The sequence below is a fragment of the Struthio camelus genome, chromosome 7, assembly GCF_040807025.1.
Source record: "Struthio camelus isolate bStrCam1 chromosome 7, bStrCam1.hap1, whole genome shotgun sequence".
Taxonomy (NCBI): Eukaryota; Metazoa; Chordata; class Aves; order Struthioniformes; family Struthionidae; genus Struthio; species Struthio camelus.
In genome coordinates, this window is record NC_090948.1 from 28,900,207 (window position 1) to 28,924,000 (window position 23,794).

The following is a 23,794-nucleotide window of genomic DNA, read 5'->3' on the forward strand; positions in this document are numbered from 1 at the left end:
CATTTATATTTATCATTGCTATATTTCAACTATATTCCCCTTTGGGGGAAAACTAAAATTCTTAAATTATTATGAACTTTTATTATCAATTAGTATTAATTATTATTAATGCTTAAATTATTATTAATAATAATTATTAACTCTACACTATTAAGTGTAACATCTTTCTGAGCAAAACTGTTGTACTCATTTAACTCTGGAGACTCTAAGAATGTTGTCCTGGAGTTTTGGACATTGTCATGGTAGAAGCAGCTAATTGGACCTTCTGCTGGTGCCTGAGCTTACAAATACACTTTTTTAGATGGTGCTTGCTTATCCCCTAAAACTAAAAAAAAAAACATAGTTGGAGGTTAGTTCTTGAAGTTCCCATTTAATATTTCAGGTAAAATGAGAACAGTAACATAGGCATCCCTGAAGATAAAAAGTAACCACCCAAAGATGACACAAAAGGAAGTTGCTGTAACACCGGCTTCTGAATAGAATAAAAAGAAAAATCTTGCTTACTTTTCTGAAGAGAAAGTATGACACAGGAGTTGGGATCATTCTGAATTTAGACCCCTTACACTAAGATCTTAAACATATTTAGAAGTTTAAAATTCTGGTAAGTTTTCAATAGAGCTTTAGATGCCTAAATTCTTTTGTGAATCCAAGCCTCACTGTGACTCCCAACACCTTTAGAAAAGCATGAGAAATATTATCTCCCACTCACAACTGGAAAAAAAAATTGAGACAGCTAGGTAACTTACGCAAAATGACAGAATAAAATCTAAGGTAAATATTTAGGAACTTCCAGTTCTCATTTCCATTCTTAGATACTAGCTCTGAACATCTTTCTATTTGTTACATTGGCGATTTTACCCCATATAAGACGTACACACATACACCAGCTCGACTGAACTCAGTCAGCTCTCTGTGCTAGGGCCCCGGCAGTGTCTCACAACCATGCTGTGCCTGGTATGTATTGCTCTCAGCATAGCAGCTGCTAATTGCCGCAGCACAGGATTTCCCTTGGAGGAGAATTCCCGTAGCGCAGATTTGTCCACAGAGCCTGTTCCGCGCTACTTAAGAGACAGCTGTTACAGCAGATGACATAATTTGAAAATAAACTGAAACAAGCACGACTTTGATATGTGAAACTGCTGTTTTCAGAAGTGCCAAGGAGTTCTCACTTTACAACACGGCTATAGGGGTGGACTTCCTATGAGATGTCCAGGTCTGTGTTTGGCACACAGTGTGTACTAATTCACAAGAAAATACAGGAGGGAGGAATTGGTGGTTTGGATGTACAACATACACTACACATGTTTTCAGTGTAGTTAATTTGTGTCACCCAAAATATCAGTTTATAAAGGTAAACATGCTATCTTTGGGCATCATCTGAAATGGGCATAGATACTGCAGATTTAGCATTAGAGATTACCATAAAGTTTCCAAGAGTGAGTTTGGATGCCTTCATTTCAGGGTGCCAAACCCAAGACACCATGACAGAGGTCTGTTCCATCAGTAAACAGGCACATATGCTCTGAAATCAATTCAAAAGGTGTCATGCTAAATGCCCAAAATAAAAAGCAGCCTACTTGATTGGTCATTTTTAAGTTTCTTGACTCCTGTCTTTACTGATGTGTGCATTTTCCTCTTGGGTAAAGAGAACTCAGCACATTTCTATTAGAAAGAATATCCAGTTGAAGAATTAGGCCCTCAACAAATATTCTCTACAGGCAAGACCTTCCATCTTCTTCAGCTACATAGTCTTAAATTTTGTAACAATAAGGATAAAGATACCAATATATCTTCACTGATCTAGTTGGGGGGGGGAGGGGGAAGGATTCTGAAAAAAAGAAAGGATTCTGAAATGACAGTATGTTCTTCCAAAAAAGTGACTGTTTCAAATTACAGTGATTTTTGTCTGTTGAAAATGGAAAATCAGGTATTTAGGAGATAATACATGCTGCCATATGAAACCCATTTATAACTCTTCAGCAATGATACAGCATATTTTTAAATAAAAGTTATGTTTGTCATCAATTCTTTGTTGCAACCTACCTTTAAATTTCAACATATACAAGTTCAGATTAAGACTATGTCTTAAACATATATTTTGAATATGTTGTGAAAGAAGAATAATCATCTACTGAAAATTTCTCTCCATCAACACAATTTTCGCCACCTTTTGAGGAAATTAAAAATGGCAAATGGAGAATATTCAGCACTGTACAAAATACCTCCTAACAACAGAATAATTTTCTTAGATTTTTTTTTTAGTAAGAAAACATAATACTTTCTACTGTAATTTCTATAGATCAATTGATTTTTAGAGCAAATTTGCCAATGTTGTTTCTTAAGATTCACCCAACTAAAAAGATATGCATTGATAGAATTTTTGTATATTGCCAACAATGTATTAATCTTTCAACTGAGAAAACAGTTACAGGACCCTTCAAGGTCTCCTCAGCTATTTGAGGCCAACAAATAGCATAGCATAGATGGATACATATGTCCTGAAATTTTTGGAAAAGTTTTGCTCAAGAAGCTTTCAGATTCTGCCAGAAAGAACTGGGTCTTGGTTACAGACCCTAGTGAACCTTTACTATAAAGCACACTAGTATAGTTAGCAAATATTTCTTTTTTATATAGCCAGGAATGATTTTATTTGGTTTTTTGCTCTTTCACTTGTTTTAGTTAAAAGAGAAAGAGACAGAGAGAGACACAGAGAGACAGACATCTTTGGCTGAATTTTACACCATATATAGTTTTCTACACTGAATATAGAATTTTTAGCTTTTGTAGCTAATTTTAAATCCTTAGCTGATGAAACTTGAGGATAATCTTTTCCAGAAACATGAAATCCACAGTAGACAAACATCTTTAGAAAACAGTACTTTCTTACAGCACAAAGCTTCAAATGAAAATTATATTTCTGAGTTTTTCCTCAGACTTGTATTTTTTGTCAATAGTGGAAGAGACACACATGGATACTAACTGCTTAAATGGGGAATATCTACAACGAATTGAACATCCTCTTTGTAGGTATCAGCAGAAAATAAGCATAGTTCTCCAAACAGCGTATTATCTTTCTGCTGCCCCTAGATAACATTAGAACCTGTCATTCCCTCATGTTTGGCTGTCTTTGGATCTCCCGTCCCTTCCAGAGTTGGCTCTGGAACTTAAAGCTTAAAAAAGAAATAATCTGTGTTCTTAAAGATCTCACAGTGAATAAAGTTAAGTTTTGATATCCCACTTTAAATGGACAAAACACTTTAATGAATAAAACAGGTATTGATAGCGGGATACCAGAATTGTCTCGCAAGCGGGATATTAGAATTGTCTTTTATTCACTTATGATTTCTTTAAGAAAATGTGACAGTAAATTGTCTTCCTCACATTTTTTCAGAAGTTCAGCCATGACAGTAGTGTGCACAGAACCATCTCCAATTCAAAGACAAAATTTTCAGCAGTGCTCAGACTCCAGCATCTCCCACAGAAAACAAGTCTAGTCCCAGTTCTAGGGGCAATATTCCAAAAAAATATGTCCCCTAATTAAATTATTAATTCATGTGTAGTAGATACCTTGGGCTTTGCTATTGCAGTCAAATGCATAAACATACAGCAAATAAAAGTTATTTCATGTAGTAAACCTTAATTTTCATATTAAATATATTCTATAAGTTTCAGTTAATTTTACATTGGTATAAAGATTTTTAAACCCTTGTGGTAAGGGTGCAACCAAGTGAATAACAATAATGCTAATACAAGGAAGAAAATGAGTTAATGAATAATTTTAGCTCTCTTGTTTCTTTAAGCCTTATGATACAGTCCTGTCCTGTCCTCTTCATGAAAAGAAGGAATATTTTTCATCATTCACAACTATACATAATGTTTATAAGTGAAGCCTACAGATTTGGCTATTTCTTTATAAATACTCAATTTTGATATGAATGTGTTTTGCCTCTAAGCTTACTAAAAGTAAAAAAAAGTACAGAGCATCTCAGACAAACTTTTAGCCTCAGACACATTTTAACAATGATTTAGAGTGAAAAAATACAGAAAAATATGAAAAACGTATATTGTATTTAAAAGATAATTGTCTTTGTGGAACCATTCATCAGAGTACACTCAGCTTGTGCCAGATGAAATGCTGAACAAGATTTGTAACATCCAGAGAATAAAAAGATAAACCACAGACTAAATCAGAACTGTGTAAGCTAGACTTTGTGCTCATAGTGGTCTTACCGGCTTATACATAAAAAAGGATATTTTTCCTTATTTTAGATAATTTTTAGATCTTGGTCCATTGATTTCATTTCCTTCAAACATTGTTTACTTCCATTGCCTCATGCTGATTGCTTAATAGGAATGGAAATCCTGTCCCAGACTCTGGCTTTCAAATTTTGCTAGCCTAATACTACAAAATCTTTGCAAAAAGATTTGTTACTCTTGTTTACGCAACCTGTAGAATTTCACAGTCAAGACAAAAAAAGCATTTGATGAATTATGCCTGGCTTATAGCTTAGGTTTAGTCCCTGTAGAATTAGGGCCCAGGTGCCTGCTGTTAGTCCTCGCCTGGTAAACAGTTGGCAATAGATGGGCTGTTAACGCACAGCGTCGGTGACAGACCTGTTCATAACAGAAAACCAGGGCAGCCCTAAAACTTTTTGATGCATTATTCTCCACTCGTGCAGTCTGCCAGGTGAACAAGGCTTTGAGTGGAAACAGCAGGCCCTCTCCTGTGCTGTCGACATTTTTTCTTTCCTTCAATGGATCCACTTAGGCAAAAAAGCGCTAGTGTCCAAGCATGACGCAAGCAGGCAGGGCACAGAGGCAGCAGTCCCGCTCCAGCCTCAGCTGCCTGTACCTGCTTCAGGCTCTCCATCTCTGATCCTGCCCCGGCCACTCAGCTCTGATGCAGTCCTCTAGCTTCTCCCTTTGCAGTCTGCTTGCTCCTTCTTCTGTGCCTCGGATGAAAGAATAGACAATATTTCTTTGCCAGGGAAGGCAATTACTGCTTTTCAGCCACATGGCTTTCTCCCAGATATCGACTGCATTGCCTTCAAAATAGGATAGTGTCAGACAATTTATATACCAGGTTTAGTCTCACAACAAAGCCACAGCAACCAGAGAGTATGTCTCAAGCTGATGACAAAGAACTCCACTTTGAGCAATTGTTCAAAATATGCTCCTCATTACTTGACTTGACAGCTTATATCACAAAATTAGAGTATTCTTCTTAACCACTGACCAAAAAGAATAGCTGCCTACTGTAAATATAAAACATTTTCCTTATTTATCCAGTATGTGAATTAATCCTCCCTTACCTCCATTCCTTTTGTAATCAATATTAGAAATGGTATCTGAAACAGACAAATTATTTTCTTTGGAATAACTTGCTCAGTATATTGTCAAGAAAAGTTGTTCTGAGTTAGTAACACGTTAGAAAATGTTACTGTATCTAGACGATAGAAAATATAAATAGACAGAGGATAGAAAGGTGTCATTTTTTAAAAGGTGCCTGCCACTCAAAAAACCTTTCTTCAGCTTAATTTTTAAAAACCTTAGCAAGGCAGTGGTATCTGACATATGTGGTTCCCACAACTTGATATACCATAGTATAAAGTGTAACAGCAAATTATGAAGCACAACAGTGCTTCATAGAGGTGCTTCTACTCTATTTGAGTAATCAAGAAAATTCATGTGCTGTAGAAATTCTGTAGTGTGAATTAGAAAAAATACATTATACAAAAGCAAAAGTCCAGAGCATTTTAGCTGAATCACAGTTACCCCAATCCTATTATAAGCTCTTTAACCAGGGACTAGTTGTTACAAAGACAAAGTGCACATGGAGTCTGACAGCCACTTTCTACTAAATGACCAAAATCCCACGCTTAGAAGAACGATGTGATTTCACATACAGTAAGTTCTCAAATAGATTTCAGTAGTGGTGATGTTCTCCAGCCACATAGATTTTTTTAAAAAGTGCTTGGAAGGTATTAGCGTTATAGGTAGGAATGTTTTAATTTCTGCCTTTACTGTTTTAAATTTTACTGTAGTACAGGAAGAAATTCTGAAATAGAATTTCAAACCTAATTTCTTAAAAAAAACAAGGATTAAAATAAATGTGAAATATGCTGTTTAATATCTGCAGTAACTGAGCTTTTTCGTTTAACTACTACAAAGATGCAGCATTGCTCCCCTGGAAGAACTCTCCCTGCTAAAGAGAAAGTACTCTAGACCATTTTACTCAAATTCCTCTTTTGAGAAAGGCAACAAAGGCAACAAAGATTTATTTTATATGCTTTCATTAGAAAATAAAATTAAACCACAACATCAGCTCTGCGAGCACATCAGACTTTTAGTTGCTGAGTCAGTGATGTCAATTTTCAGAAATAACTGTGAGATCAGAGTTGCAGCGATGACTTAGAAGTGACAGGTTCTATAGCCCATCACCAAACCCCTTAGGGGCAGCTACGCAAGCTTACGCTCCGAACCATCTGCTGAAGGAGAAAAGCCCACATCCACTTAATCTCCCACTCCAAAGGTGAGAGAGGCCTGGTGATGGCTCTTGACAGCAAGCACTGCAGTCAGGATACTCAGCCTGCCAGCACTGCCCTTTTCTGGAAAAGCTAAGAAGCATGTCACGCTCACGTACAGGGTGATGACAGAGGACAGTTGCCTGTAATGCTGCAGCAGGGAGAGCTGTGTGCCATAGTCTTGCCCAGTCTGAGATTTTTACCATGTATTTGCTGAGGCTAGCCCAGCCGGGATGCACCGTCTGCTCTTCCAGGAGACTTCTGCTTTAATCTTGTTATCCTGTGGAGCTGACGACTTTTCCGCAAGAGTCATTACAATTTTATCTGCGATTAGCAATCTCCTCCTCTGAGTCTGCAGACCTTCCCTAGGGCAAAGCAAAGACGTTCGCTCTCAGGGTTTCTTGTGTCATAAAAAATAGCGCTGAAGAACCCTGATTCAGTCATTTTGTGCATTCTGCTGCTACGTGGGCAGCATTCTGTGCAGTGTGTTTGAGTGCTTCATACAACGCAATTTCAAACTCTTAGGCATCTGCTCCTCAAGTAATGGATCTAATTGAAAAAGGTTTCTCCTTTAATCCTTACAAGACAGATGAGCGCATTCTTCTTCCAGAAAATAAAAGTTAATGGCTCTCTCTTTTTCAGAGGTACACTTGGTTAGTCATTTTATATATTTGAAATGGGTTGTGTGCATAGTCTGGGATGTGATGCTTGATTTCTAGGCCTCTGTCAGAAAGAGCAATCGGCATCATTAGACATTTTCATTCAATAAAGAAGGCCAAAAAAGGATAACGCTAATAGATACCCTATCACTTATGATTATTTAAAAAAACATACGTCTCTCAAAGTAAATATAGAGCTGCTAACAGATGTCAAGATGCCTCACTGCCCTTAACTTTCCTTTCAGCTGAGTAAGCTCAAGTCATTCAGGTTCTACAGACACTTCACAGTACCTTAAAAAGTGAAATCTAGCCTTGAAACACCTGCCAAGAGAAGAGAACAAAATAATAGGACAAAAGACTCTGTAAAGGGACTCAGAAGCCTCAAATCCCTGAGAGAGCTATTATTAACTGATAGATTTCATTTCTGCTAGAAAAATTTCAGACATTAGGGACGCTTCATCATTAGCAACAGAGTAGAAAATAAAATGTGGTGACTTTTACCATGTACTCTATTTGAAACAAAACAGATAGTTTAACGAAAAACTGTTCTCAAATTAGAAGTACAAATCAATATAGTCAAGACAGATTGCTGGAGAATTTGCCCATTTATTTTCAGAAGAAAATAAAAATGCTAACCCTTCCTAATATTAATAATTTCTAATGAAGAAGCTAGGTAGGCTAGCAGTTCTCCCAAAACTGAACAGTTTGAACCATGAGAAGAGACAGACCATGGTATGACTAAAGGTTTTTCTATAAACAACTGAACCTTTTTTTTTTCCCCCCAATGAAAATGACAGCAAGTAACCTGTTTCTGTTTCTTTTCACACTTTTCTATTATTTTTTTTCAATAGAAAAGGATAGGGGAAAAGAAAGAAAATAGCTTTAAAAATAGGTTTAAAAAATGTTTAAGTTCTAAATAGCTGAAAATAGTTTCATGAAAAAAAATTTAGGGTTTGAGAAAAATAAACTGTGTCCCCTCTCTAGCTCTACTGATACGGAATCCAGCAACGTCCTCCAGCAATCACAGTGATTGCGCATATGAAACAGTCCTACATCATGGGCTTCTCCTATTACTAGTTACTCATCTGAAGGGGTTAGTGGAAGGGACAGAATAACATGCAGGGTGAGGATAGGGGATTAGTTCCACGGGTAGGAGAACTAACAAAGCTTTATTTCCACACGTTTCTGTTACATGGTTGATTACATGCTCTGGTTTAACTTTTCTTCTATTTAGGAAACTTAGAACGGGGTGGGGGAGGGGGGGGGTCTCAGTAAAGTGGATTCTCTGTTGTGTAGTAAGTCTATGTTCATCTTGCAGTCTCTCCTTCAGTCAGAGCACAAACAGGGTCTCCCCTGGCTTTCTAGCCCTACGTTTTCACTTAATCTGTAGAAATTAAATTTTCTAAAATATTTTTTTCACTTCTGGCAAATGTGGATGAAATAAGACAACTGTTTTAAAAGTGGCTGCAGAAAGACAGTAATTGCATAAAACAGATACAGATTGCATATTAAGTCTTCTTTCTTTAGGAGACCAGACTATAAAAAGCTAGGTGAACACTGTATGATAGTACATTGTTTGCAAACCAGAAGTCTCTGCGCCATGAATAACTGCTTATATGTGGAGCTTTGAAACAAAAATGCACAAGGAAAAGGTTGAAGGCTAATGAAACATTTTCCAAAATGTGTAAGAAGAATTTTATAGAAGACGTCACATTATTTTGACACACCATCTTGCTGAAAATAACTTTAAATTGAACAGAAGAAAAAAAAAGTGGATTTCATTGTGTAATACAAACAATTCTGTAGCTAGAAGCACAAAAGACACACACTGAAGGAATGCAGCCAGAAGGGTCATAGGAAGCCTGAGTTCTCTTCCTGGCCTTGCCCTTGTCCTGTAGCGAGATCTTCAACAAATTACTCTTTTCATGCCTCTTTTCCTTTGTCGCCTTAATTTTCTCATCCATTTAGACCATAAAGTACAATGATGCTAACGTTAACGGGCGTTCTTGAGCAGCTGTGCTCTATTTGCTCTCTTTCATATTTCCTTTTAATTGGGCAAGGTTTTTAACAGAATTATATCTCTATCCAAACAGTAAAGCCATTCTTAGATTTGCGTATTTTAGTCAAAGAAATAATTTAAAAGGCTTAAAGATCATACGAATAGTTATTTCACATGAAAGTAAAAATGATGAATAATTTGAAAGAAGAACGCAAGCAGTGGTCATTCTCTGGTTGGACTTAGTAATAGCTAGGAATAACAGTAATCTGCAACAGTCTTTGAAAATGCCTAGAGGGATTTTCTCCTTCAATCCTATACAATTTACTTCCGTATTTTGGTTTTCATTCTCTGCATTCTACTTCTTTCATTTTCCACGTGTTATTACACAACACAAAGAAATATCAGAGATATTTCTTATTTCTTCTTTTTCCTCCTCTGCTAAAACATACTTAAAATTAGGGAGAAGGAAGGCTCTTTTATGTGCTTTGGGGTTAGGCCAGAACATGTTTCTCTGACTTTCTGCTTGAAAGGTGCATCTTAACGAAATAAAGTACTCTGTTGTTCTTTCCTTCATGTTCTCATACATAAGGTTAACTTTTCTCCTCCAAATCCAGTAATATGAGCACTTTGGGTCTACTACTCAAACTGCTCAAGCTTTACCTAATATTTCTTCATTCTGTCTAGTTTTTTTTCCTTTCTTTCTTTCTCCCCCTGCAAGGTACCTCTGCACTTCCTATGGACAGAGGGAAAGATGCTAATTTATTCCAGAAGAGTTATCAAGAGGCTCAAGCCTAGGCATTATGTATGATGAAAGCAAATAAAAATAGCTATAGTGCAGTTTAAAAGGAAGGCACTAGTGAAAAGGTAAGGTCTTGGAACACTTTTCGGTAATAAGTAACCCACTGCTGGGATCTGATATACATATCCAAAAAAGCACCTAAAGGATAAGGTCTCCTGTAAGGGATGGGTATATAGGATGGGGCTGCAGCATAATCCATTCTCTGAGGGTTCACTTTAATCAAGTCCTGACTTAAGTAAACAGAGAAGGTATTTAAATGACTGCACAAATGTTACAAGCATAGTACAGAAGTACTTCTGGGAAATATTTTGCCTTCTACTTAAGTTTTTGAGAATTCAATGGGTAAGAGCATCAAAACATAAACTGCTTACAGGGAAAAAAGGGTGATAAGTTCAAAAAGAATACAGGTATAAATTTATGTGAACCAAAAGCACCTTAGTAAGTATTAACTGAGCAAGTAGAACACCACGGTTAATTATGAAAGTTCTAGAAAAACTGAAATACAAAGAGAAAGGCAGCTTACCCAGTGAAGTCAGTTAAAGAACTGGCAATAGAGCTTGTTTCACAACTTAATCTCTCTGGCTTCTGTTCACATTCTTGTTGCTGAGATAGATCTATGTACATATTTATGTATTGGTTAAGCCATGGAGATTTTCCAGATCCCGTTGAACACTGTTTATTTATTACATCAAGCTAATCTCTTGCACTGTGTAAATTTTTCTATTGGCATACCTGGAAGGAAAATCTCCAAAAAGGCAGTAATACCTCAGAGTGACAGACATGTCAGCCAAAACTGTTCCATAACAATGGTATGCATTGTGCCACATATCTAAAAAAACAAGAGTAATCAGAGGAGAGAACTTTCTTTCTTTGTCCTGCAGGAACTGCATGAAGAAATAATAGCACAACTGAGAAGAAAAGATTTCAGCTGCATTTGCAACGAGTCGGAGATCCTAACTGCCCTAAGGGCCGCTCTGTCCCTGCCTCTAGCCTTTTGTTGACGCTAATACTCAGACAGTTGCATGGGTCAGATCCTACTCACTCGTTTGCTTGAAAACTTAAGAGGATCTAACTGATCAACGAGACGTTCCGACATCCCACCTGGCCGCTATTGCTCCTCTGATGCAATACAGCGTTCAAAAGAAAGCTCTGTCACGTTACAGACGTGGGTGTTTTGTAACTAGTGAAATGACAGGAGCTAGGGCAGGGAATTCCAGCACAGTCTTAGGGAGCTGAAAGAAACAACATTTGTTTTAAGCAGTACAAAGGGGTTTCTTTGGCCATCTGTGCACTGATTAATTCTGAAGTGTTGGAAAAGGGAAGCATCGGAGTCCAGGCAGGGACAAGGTCTGCTAAGGAGCTCCCTCACTTCTACCAGGCTGCACCAGTAATGGGCACCTTGCAGGATATGACCTCACAAAAAACTCAGATTAAAGACAGTTTAAGCAAGGCACTGGATTTAGAAACAATTCTATTTACATTTTTCAGACTTGGTTGAGTTGGACTTAACACTACTGTAAGTCCACAGGGTATCACAGAGAATAGAGAATGATGCTGAATAGTTGGTACCCTACTGACTGAACTCAGGATACATTACGCTGTTCACACACAGGAAACTCATGTAGCAGCTCATTGCTATCAAAAGGGGCAATTGTACTGCCCCATTGCTGGTCAGCAGTACGTTCCTGCCATTTCCCAAGCATCACCAGTACTCACCTGGCTACAAGGTGAGCCAGCCCTGGGTGTTCAACTAGAAAAAGACTAGAATGTCTCCCCTTCTCCCCCACCAGTTTTTGCTACACTATCAAAATTTCACCTTTATTGTTTACTCTGGTAATTTCCCATTGAGGTTAAAGGCAACTTGTATTCCTCTTCAAGTCAATTAAGAGCAGATTGTTTATACACTTACCTCATTAGCTAGCTCAGGCAGCAAAATCTTTATGCTGTAAAAGAACGGAAGCATTGAGTTTAGCTCTCAGATCTCTGCCCGAGTTTGTAGGACTCACCAAAAGGCCTTCTAAATTTGTAACTAAGCATATTTTATAGTAACAATATAACTACCCAGCACCATGCTGCTACCGTGCTGTAAGATTTGTGCAATGTACAACCTTACTAGTTGTCCATTCATACATCTCTCTTGCTCATCCTTTTCCTTTTTATTAGTATGCACTAGCTTTCTCATTAGAGATGATATATTTTCACACTTGTGATAGTAGCAGGTGATTACGCACTTCTTTCTTCCCTTCTCCTGGAATACAGCTATTTTGGGAGTTAGTTCCTTCACCTAAGGTTTCAAGATTTAGTATAATTCACAATCTCAACAATTTTCTGGAGAAACAAACTGTGAATCTAACCCTGTATATGACAGAAATACAGATTTGCTGAGTTTTAGAATCATCAGAGGAAATCAAAAGTTCTGCCGTTCTACCAATCTATCATATGGCTTTAGTCCCTTTACTTCAGCTGAAGGTTATTCTTTATAACTTTCAACTCATGAGGCTCGTGTGCACTGTAAGTTACCGGAGAACTGCTCCAGTAAGTTACTGGAGAACTGCTTATGGAAGGAAATGCCCCAAAGCATCCAGCACTCCTCTGTTGACTCCAGATGTCTCTGTTAGACATTCCTTGCAGCTCATTTGGAAGCTTTAACCTCATATTATAGATGAACACAAGCATTCACCCAGCTAGTTCAGGTTCTGCTAGCCAAGGAGCTGCTGCAGGGTGAAGATCAAAGAAAACCTAGAAAACTTGCCTAAGAAACTAAATAAATATCCAGGCAGTGAGCCCACACTGAGCTCCAGTCTGCCACAGCTATGCTGATAGCGATATTTCATTTACCTAGTTTAAAGTTAGTTCCTTCATATGTGTGTAAGATGTAGTCGCGGCAGTGTTGATACTATTCTCAAGGATATACAGAGCACAGAAACATAGGACAGTAGGGAAGCATGTGCATGACCAAGTCAAGACTCCCAATTTCAGACAACTATGCAGTAGATATCTATGTAGTTTCTCTGCCACACATACAGCATAGGCCACAGAGCACTGCCATTAATGTACCACAGTAAAAGACCAAGAGTCTTCACATGTTACAGGAAGACAGCAGGAGGGATCAAGGAAAACAGCATCTAGAACTTAATAAATAAAACTTCTAGATGACTGGGTAGTGATTATGTAGAGAGGAGGGTGGAAAACTACCGTGATCCTTGTCAGCCTCATCTGGGAGTAAAAGTCCCTCCCAATCCTAATTGAAATAATTGCTTGAAATAAAGAATGGGTTCTTTCTTACAAGTACAGGTATAGGTTATATGGGTTACCATGACAGAAATCCGAGTTTGATGTTCAGCTTCTTAGCCCCTAGGGTTGACAGTGTTGTTTGACCATTTTCTAGGAAATTGCACCCAAGAGGGTCTACCAAGAGGGTCTGAGGTGTGTTCTGGGAGGGAGCAAGAATTTGAGGAGTCTCAGGACTCCCATTTATTTCAGTTTTGGATGTGGTTATACTTAGCATACTCTTTTTCTTTTAAAAAGCAGAACTCTCTAAACTACTTACTGAGGAAAGTTTGTGCCCATATATGTGATCCTGTGTCATAACATCTAAGGGACCGCTATGACTCTTAATGAAGCTCATATGATATCAGTTATAAGCGGGAACTGTGCAGAGCAGGTGACATAGTGTATCTGAGAAGGAGTTATAAATAAAATATGCTAATTTTGAAGAAAACAAAAGTTACTGGAAGGAAATGTGAATACATTGACGGAACTCTACAGAAAGCCACATATTCTTCCACAACGAACTCACTGTTGCCAAGAACCTCTTTTTACCCTACTTTATATAAATACAGCATCAGTATGTTTTTGTACAAAAGAAAGAAGGCTATCTCTTAACAGTGTTCACAGGCATTTGGGGATACAGAATCTTTTATCAGCCATTATGTTATACAGGTTTTTAGATATCTCTTTTTCCCAAATTCTCATGACTGAAACATCTCTTCCATGGTCCCGTCCAACCTCAACTGTTCTGTAATTCTGTGATATGCTTAGGACAAGGACAGCTGTCATTATGAAGACTTACGCCTTTCTAAAAAGTCATGGTTAATGAGAGTTTTTTCAAATGAGTTTCTCAGTACTCTATAAGGCCTCCCTCTGGCTAGTGGGAGGAAGGGATTATGTGCATTCCTGATTGCTCCCCTTCGTTCCTCATTCTACTTCTGAAATCCCTTCTACACATTGTTGAACTAGCTGCTGCAAAAAAGCAGATAAGCGTAGCCCTTCGTGTATTATCAGTTGCTTCTTAACCCATTTGCAGAAACTGCTTATTTTGGAAACTACTCATCCACATGGTTCCTGTGAACCTAGCTTCTATCGACTTCTCAATTCTTGTTCTCTCAGGCCTCTTTACTGTGCCTTGGCTGAGAAAAGAGTTGCCTGAAAATTTTAAATTCAGTTTTGTGCAGAAGTTTAGCTACTCAGTTAAACAATATTGTTGGGGAATGCTGCTTTTACACAAGTCATTTTGATTTTATCCAAAAATGGAATGTCTTCTATTACTCATTGGAATGTCTTTCCAAATATGCTCCTCACCTTTTCCTTCCCCCTGTGAGCTAGGATTCATTACTGAGCTATGTCCCTACTGAACACATTGATTATACAATGGCCAATCTCCCTTTCATGGAGGAGATTCTGCTGTGCAGCCAGATTTAATTTATCCAAGTACAGCCTCTACAAAAAAAGAGCACAACATCATTTCAATAGAAAATATGGCTGTTTTCATTTTAAATATTACATTGGTTGTTTCCTGTGTTTTTCATTTACACAAACGCATACTCAAAAATCTATTTTTTCTAATTGTTCGTATGTCTTGCTTCCTATGCCAGGTAAAATTATTTACTGCAGATGCTGAGATATGTCACCTAACTCATGTGCTATGATTTCCGTTTTCTGATAAACAAATACAAACCTTTACACACGATAAAGATCATTGACTAACTGTTAATGAATTAAAGCACAGAACTAATTTATATAGTGATTAAAAACATGGTAGCAGCTTGTATCTCTCTATTCTAGGGCTTCCAAATTTGCTAACATCTGCAGAATTGAACAAGACTTAGTACCTTTGCCCCTAGAGACATTATGTTATACAATGCCAAGAGAGTGGAATATAAAATAATGAAAAAAAGCCAGAAATCAATACAAAACCCATCACAATCTTGTTATTTTCTTTAGTTGGTTTAGAAGCTAACATATTTCTGCTAGAAATGAAGAAAAGCTTCTTTTTCCCCCACCAAGATATTGATAACAAACGTCAGAGCAACACAAAGAATGTGCATTCCTATTACCTAAAATATTTGACCAGAAATACTTCCTACCCTTTTTTTTAACTCAATAAACATCGGCAAAAATATATTGGATTTCCTTCCTCTATATTATCCAAATGACAATCAAGAGCAAAACAAACTGCAGAGATCGAGCAGAGAATAATTCTACCATGTCAGTTAAATTGACAGCGTATGGAAATATGCCATGGAATTCATTAGATATTTCATTTTACAACCATTTAAACTTGAATAGTATATCTGCAAAACCCTCTTATGTCTACAAAAGATTTTTCTAGGAAAGAATATTTATTACAGTTGTCTTGGCAACATGAACACTATAGAAATATAAGTCACACCTAAAGAAGGTTTTGTTTTTAAAAACTGCAATTAAATGGGGGGGGGGGGGAAGGGGGAGAGGGAAGGGAAGAAGTCTAGGTGAGCAGAACTTTTTGACCTGGCCTCAGTTAAATTCATGGAATGACCAGATCCATTAAACACTAAAGTACTGCCTCTTGCTTCATGCTGATGAGCCTTGAAGCGGAATACGGTCTTTAACAGGACTAAGCACTAAGAAGTAAACAAGTTGCATGGGAGACCACACTGAAATATCAAATATGATCACAGGCTTAGAAGGACAGGATCCTTGACAAAGTTTGAAAGAATTTAGCATAGAGAAAAGACAACTGAAGGGACACATGATCATGATCTTTCAAAACCTTAAATGTTGTTATAGAAAGAACAGTTATTACTGTTCCTCACGGCCATCAGGAATCCAGCCATAAGGAGCAATTCAGGGAAGGACTCAAAAATTCATCTTAATTGAAATACAGTTTTAAACTGTTTGTAAATGAATATCTTCAGACAATGTAACAAGCTACCTAGAAAACTTCTCTATATCATTAGTACTTCTAAAGCACAGGCTAAACAAGGGATTTTGATCATTTGTTTTTGTACACTGGCAAATAAATTGCTTCAAAGCATTGCAAAAATGTAAAATATTCTTTCCTGTCACATTTTCCTTTACAGGAAAAACCAACAACCCATTCCTCATGTACACAGGCTGAGCCTAGCACAAAGCTGTATGTTTACAGCTTGCTGCCACCTCTGTGACAAAGAGATAAATACAGACACGTGACTCCACCTGAGCAGACAGAGCGTGTCTTAGGGGAGAAGTTACTCAGGCTCCCGTTGCTTTCACATGAACATTTATTAAGAGTTACAAACTTTAAATTAGGAATCAAAGTCTACATCCCTTTTTTTTCTCCTGTTATTTTGACTAAAAAGTTTGTGTAGGGGCAAGAATTGAATGGAGAGCCAAGATGATGTGTGACCTTGAGGAAATTGCTTAGACTACATGAGTTGCCCCTGCTTCCATCTCTAATTTTGGTTCAATATTACCTAGGAAATATAGTGTGAGATTCAAACAGGTACGTGGAATATTTCCAAAAAACCAGCACCCAACTCTAATTTCAGTTAGAGACCAAGAAGAAAGTACTGAACAAGCCAAAAGATAAATTTACTAGCCAAGGGTCACTCAAATAGTAGTTTCTAACTTGGATCCAGACTTCAAGTAAGTTCCAGACTTCAAGTACGTTTTGTCTGCACTTCCCCAAGACCCCAGCCATGTCTTTAGCATTCTTGTAAAAGATCTTTTTTTTTTTTTTTAAGAGAGTAGCTGTAGTGTATTCCTAGGTAGACACCAGTCTAAGCAAAGCCAAATACATTGCTCTACTTGGTCAGTAATCTCTAGTAAAATCATACAGGAAATAATCAGTTAAAGTTAACCTGACACCAAACCGAATTCAGCCACAGTTTGTAGCAGCTACAGGAAGGGCAAAACAAATGCCATTTTAATCTTATTGATATTACCTCTTTTAAAAGGAAACTGCGCGTTGTGACCTGAAGAGAATAAAAAGGAGTAGTCAAAGATTGTACAGTTACTCTAATTTAGTCTCAATTTCAAAAATTTCACTAACACACTCACTTCAGAAATGTTGCCTTTTCTTAATTTCATAAAGTGTCAAACACACTCAATTGGTAAAGTGGTAGATGAAATGTAACATTACAGCAGTGTGACTGGATAGAAATCGCTCTGTGTTGCGATAAGACGCTTCTGTAATCTCAAAGAAAGGATCAAAATCTTCTGATCTTTGCCAATTCTTCACTTTTTTCTGTAAAGGTGAAAATCAGCGTCTCCCTCCACCTTCTTTTATTGTGTTTTCCTTTCCCCCTGTTAAGTTGGGATGCAATAAAGCAACTCTATGCCAGTAGGGCAAACACACAATGCACACCTGGGATCTTGAACCTTGCTCTTGGCTTTGTTTCAGATCTAATGGGGAAGGCAACAAGGCTAGAGAAGCGTTCTGAGTTTTCACTTGTGCTATATGTTACACAGTAATTCCATGTAAAGGGAAGACTGCTCCTGAGTACAACCCACTTAGCAGAACAAAATCAAAGCACAAACAAATGACATAAGAGTGGTTACCGAAACTTCGTAAGGCAAGAAAGAATTTTCCTATTTTAAAATATTTTTTCAGAAAGCTGATATACTTGAAGATCATCCATAGATGCAACTCTGTCGGCTGCTCATTGGTTGAGAATTTGCTTTGGCTGAACCTGTTAAATTTCATCTTTCTTGAGGCAGCTGTTATCTTAGATTCTTCTGCATTGTCTATTACTAAAGTATTTGTGGAACTTAAAATCTGTGATGCGTTTATCTTCAGAGCATGCTGGGAGAGAAGAAAGCATGCTTTCCTCCATGTTATTAACGGGTAACAGAGACAAAAGGGCATTTAAGGATGTGCTCAGAATCTCAGAGGAAAACTGTGGCAGAACAAAGAAAAGAGCTCCACTCTCCTAAGTTTCACTCCACTATATGAAACCTTACTGCATATACAGCTTTTTCTCTCCTCCACCCCATTTACTATGTAAATATCAGCTTGTAAATGACCTTAGATAGCAACAGTTAAAAACCCAGGGAAATGAAACCTAAAATATGTTTATAGTTCATTAACACAGAAGAACCTTCCTCCTTATTTGTACAGGGATGGTTTGCAGCACAAGTAGACTTCCATTGCCTTGAATCAGATTGGCCTGTGTTTTAAGCAGGTGTTCTGACTAGCTTCAATAGCTCATCCAGCCTGACTACGCCTCTCTGGATTGACTTTTTGACTCCAAACTAAGAAGGGCAAATTGGCTGGATCATGCATATATTCTTGAACAGGCTGCAAGGCTTTCTTTGTTTCTCTTTTCAGAGGTGGAAGACTGTGTCCTTATGTGATAGAAGTAAGAAGGAAAATGATGTTTAGCTTTTAGTTGCAGAAGACAGATGCAGAGTTTTCACAGTTGCCTGCAGTAACGTGCTTTCAAAACGTTTTAGTCTAAAACCTGCTCTTTTGCTTAGCATATTGCCCTCCCACACAGGTTTTGCACATGTCAAGGTTGAGTGATCTCAATATCTGAAATGGCAGCCTGATGACAAGGACAGAAGAGAAAGAGAAATAAAAGTACTCCCTCCCTATTTCAATCTCCTTTCATTTGATGCTTGTTGCTGATGATTCTGGATCATAAAAGCAGCTGCAGGGATATGAGACCAGATCTTAGTTCATATTAAGTTTATGAAGTAAGCATTAGCTGTGAGACCATGAAAGAAGAAGAGGTAGAAGAAGAATAATAATGTTATAATAAAATGGTTAGAAAAGCTCTGTTCTCTGGTTGGCTGTGGTGTCTCTCCAATTATTGTACCTCAGTTAATAAATTTTTCCTTGATAACCCATTAGGACAACACACTATGATACCTGACATAAACACTCAGGTCTCACAGCTAGAAAATCTTATTGGAAGGGCTTTTTTCATAACATTCAATCATATCATGAGAAACAGAATAAAGGTTGTATTAGCTACTATTTAGGTTTACTGCAGACACATCAGTTTTGCAACTAAAGTAATAAAGTGTTTTGTGCTTTTGCCAAATGCAACATATTCCTGAAGGCATTCACATAATATAGGGTGGTGTGATAGTTATGCTCTACTAGCATGAAAATGTAAAAGGATAATACTATACTCCAGCTGGGCAAATACATCTTTAGATGATTTCTCCATTCTTTATTTTTCTGATTTTTTCCCCACAAAGCTCTTTCTTAGGCCTTGGAGATTCTATAAATGTCACTGATATTTCAATGTGTAGACAAACTAAGGGGCATTTTCTAATTCTTTACACCTGCTGATTGACCTCCTCTCCAAGTAACTGCTCTAAAAGCAGGAGATATTTTCACCTAGATTTTAACATATTGTGGTCTAAAGTTCAGATCTTATCTACCTATTATGTCAACCTACGAACTGCTACAAAACATTAAGTGCTCTGAAAATACTCTGCCTATACATATGAAATGAGATAGTCAGAATTAGCAAACAACTTTACTATGAATTTCTGCATTTGTCAGATTCCCATCTGCAAATTGTGTACAACAGTATTCATTTATCTCATAGCAACAGTAGTAAGACAAATTAATATTAATACATAATTGAGAAAGATTTTTTAAGGATGAGACCATAGAAAGGACGATGCAGTAATTGGCTACTTTGCTGTCAGAACAAGGTTTGAATATTATGCAGTAAATAAGTCATAAGGGAAAATATATAATAAACAGCATTTCATTTTTGCTTATCTATTGGGTGAAGTTATTGTGAAATGCGCAATTTCTATTAGAAAGAGCTTTCAGACATGCTGGCTAATCTCACTAACTACAAATGCTAAAACCAAAGAAACAGATGTGAGACTCTACCTCCACCCCACCTTTTTTCGGCAACAGCATGTTCTTAAAAGCTGGATCATTAGCAAACTTTCAGGCGTATGGAAGTCTCACTGAAGTCTTGCTCAAAATGGCCCAAGTACAAGAAGCGGGCTCAGTGAGTACTATAAATTAGCAAAACAAGAACATGCCAAGTTAAACTTACCATGAAGCCTAGTTTCACTGTACAGCTATGTTGAGCTGACGCATCAATGCAGTTTGCCAAATACTTCTTCAAAATGGGTTACCTTATTACAGGTCTATTACACACTTGCACAGGAGTGAATTTCAAGAAGTGTACGATCCATGCCAAATCAAATCGAATTCTTCAGACCTGTTGAAGATATTAGTTCTGAATACAGTCAATTAACTGAAAAAAAAAATACTTTTTATCCTCAGCAGTTTTGGTTGCAGAAAAATTCACAAAAATGTGACAGTAATAATTTTTAAATGATCAGTTCCAGTTCTCCCCACCCAGCAAAAAACCCCTATCAGAATTAGTTTTGCTCCACCTAGAATAAGAAGGAATTAACTTTCATACAGACTGCTGTCCTGGTAAAGGACATGAAGCTTGATGGTTCAATGCTTGAGAGAGCTTTTACGAAAAGTTGCATAATCTTAACTACCACTGTTCTGGATGACTCAGCAGTGGCATCTGACTCTGTCCTAACAAGATTTTCTCTCTTGATTTCAAAAGAATTCAGAATCACACTTACTGGTAATAACGTCTTCCTGTGAACCATACTATGTTTTACATCACATGAAATGAGGAATTAGAGGGTATATTAATGCTCTGTAAAATACTAGCATCACTGAAAGTGAGAAGAACTTAAAATTAATAAACTTACCAAAATTTAAAATATCTTAACAGCATTCCAAAACTTCTAATATATTCCAACTATATTATGATACATTATGACACTATGACATTATGATACTACATAATTTAACATATACTCTCTATATTCTTATACATACTATTCTGTTCTGATACATTCTAAATACAGTTAAGACATATCAATAGCTCACAATAGGAAATTTTGCTCACCAGGAATGGTTCTGTCTCGACAGAGATACATATGCTGCCATACCGTGCATAGAAACCTCTTCTTTAAGTACTGTAGGAATAACAACGTGCACCAAAAAACGAGGATTAGTGCTTCTGTCATTATAGCTAATGGCAAAATCTCATCGATTACAACACAAGCCCTTTTCAGTGAGCGTTTATGCTTACTTTTATTGTAGGCCAAATTACACCCCTGTAATCTCTGGAACCCTTAGTATTTTCCATTGCCACATCAACAGCTGCTAGCAAGTGCTCAGCCTTTTCAAGTGTATGGTTCGCTGCCGATGTCCCGTCGGCTCACTCCGTGAGGGCACACTTGGAATATAAACGTTCCGCTGTTTGAATTGTCCTTTCCTTCCCATCTAGTAACTTATATCGGCCCAGATTTATAAAAAATCAAATAGAACATGTAATTGACTTGGACAAGTAAGTGTAAATCTCATTGTACATACTTATTTTTGGAGCAGTACGTCAATTTAATGAAGATCAGTAAAAAGCCTATTTTAGCTAACTCAAAATTAATTAAATGCAAAATAATAACATTGTCAATAGTTTAAATTAGACTGTTTGTTTTAAGCTATGCTTTTTTAACTTGATTTAAAAATACTTTTATAAGCTAAAGTGCAAAGGACAGCAGATGACTATTTACTACATGTGGATAAATAATGTAAGTTATTTACCGTTTTCTGTTTCTGAAGTTAAAATGCTTAAATTATTGCTTATTATTTTTGCTTTCTATGTGTATGAAGAATGAGATTTTGTTTTTTGGGTTGGCTCATGTGCAGATGGTAAACTCCAAAATCTCCTGTGTGTCAACAACAGTTCACTTCCAATCATGCAAAAGTTTCCACGTTAAATATACTTTTTCTGCTCACTCAGGGAAGACATGCGCAATGTTATAGTTCATGTAACCAATCACAACTAAGCAAATTAACATATATTTAAAAAACAGTAACAGATCCTGGTGGAGTAAAAAAAAAAATCTGAAATTCACTCCCCTTAAAGTATTCCTGCATTGAAAAGCTCCTCAGCTTCTAAATAAAAACATGCAATAAAGATTTACGTATGTTCACAGAGAAACCACTATTTTAGATTTCATCCAAACTGCCACTGGATGGACATACATATGTGTGCGTGCGTGTGCGTACACATACACCATTCCAGACTGTGGCTTGTATTAACTACTTTAAATGCTATTTAAATGCTACTTGCTATTTCTAGGCCCTGACAATCAGTTTCAAACTCTTGATCATGAAGATCTGCATTCTTCATTTAGTTATTACTGTCACACCAAGACACTGATTACGACAAACTCCTCCTATCAATCTAGGTAAGTTGTTTTCTCCATTTATCTGCTAAAAGTTTCTGTACTCTTTTCATTTGTTATACTGAGCAAAATAGTCAACGTTTTCTGTTTCTCAGCTGATGAAGAGGACAATGAGTTCCTGATTACAGTGAAGTGATAAAGGATAAATCTGCACACTCCTGCTCCAGCATATGCCATCTTCAGACACAGGTCATCATTTATAATGACACCAGCTGCCGCGATGCTGAAGGTACTATTAACCAAAGAGGGAAAAATACTTGGCAAAGCTGTAAAACACAACTGCAAAGATTCATTATTCCTATTCAGTTTTTTTTTAATAAGGCATGCATTTAGTGTGCCAAGCTCACACGAGTAACACTCAACAAACTTCAGCTACCTTGGCAAGAATCTATTATCATCAGCTAAGACGCTCACAGCTTCACCAGTGAGACCTGTAAGGACAATATATACCACACAAAGACTTTTTATGTTGTAACCAGATAAAGAGTTGAAGCTATCATCAAATTGACAAGGCTGCTGACATTAAATACGCAGGCAATTATTTTAGTACATTGCTGGCCATATATCTCAAATACAGTATTTAAACACCATCGGTGTTCTTTTCCTTTTGATACCCACATATAATTTCCGGGAGCTCTATTATTAACTGCAGAGCAGCAGGCAAACTTGTTGGATTCAGTTTACAATGGGCTGGACTCGCAGTGTTTGGTTATTAGTAAATATGAATTTGGACAGTATATCCCTTATCTGCCTCATTTTCTTCCCATTTCATCAGACATTTCTGTAGAACCTAGAAAACCTTGTGGTTGTGCTGAAGTTACCTGACGTCTCACTGAAGTAAGAGAAAAGGCTTTGGGGATAAATAAGATAAGAAGCCTAGTTGAGGAGTTTACCAATTCCGCATGGACACCAGTAGTGTTAGCACATATCGATACATGCATTTATGAGACGGGAAGAAAATACTGTGACCAGAATCAGAATGGGATGAAAGTTTATTACTGCAGCAGCTTTCCTGTCCGAAAATGTTGGTTTGACAAGTAGCTTATGGGACAAATACATATCAGCTCCTGACATAAAAAAAACTAAAGAATTAAATTAATTCAGGAAACAATAATTATTTTTTTTTCCACAGGGGATTGTGCATTTTCATTTTTAATGTGTATTATTGTTTTACATTATTTTATTACACTTCTGTCACAGAAGTATTAACCTGAGAATGGCTGTACTGGGTCAGTGCAAGGTATCTATCTAGACAGTATCCTCCCTCCAGCAGGGGCAACTAGTGGGTACTTAGGAAAGAACACTGCCCAGAAAG

At 37.2% G+C, this 23,794-nt stretch overlaps 1 long non-coding RNA gene across 1 annotated transcript; it reads right to left on the minus strand.

Annotated features, from left to right (window-relative positions):
* Window positions 1–1,812: 1,812 nt before the first annotated feature.
* LOC138067824 (uncharacterized) lies at window positions 1,813–22,270 on the minus strand. Its single transcript, XR_011142215.1, has 3 exons — window positions 21,135–22,270; window positions 20,253–20,420; window positions 1,813–4,952 (listed from the first exon to the last, which is right to left on the minus strand). It is a non-coding gene; the product is annotated as an uncharacterized lncRNA (long non-coding RNA).
* Window positions 22,271–23,794: the final 1,524 nt, after the last annotated feature.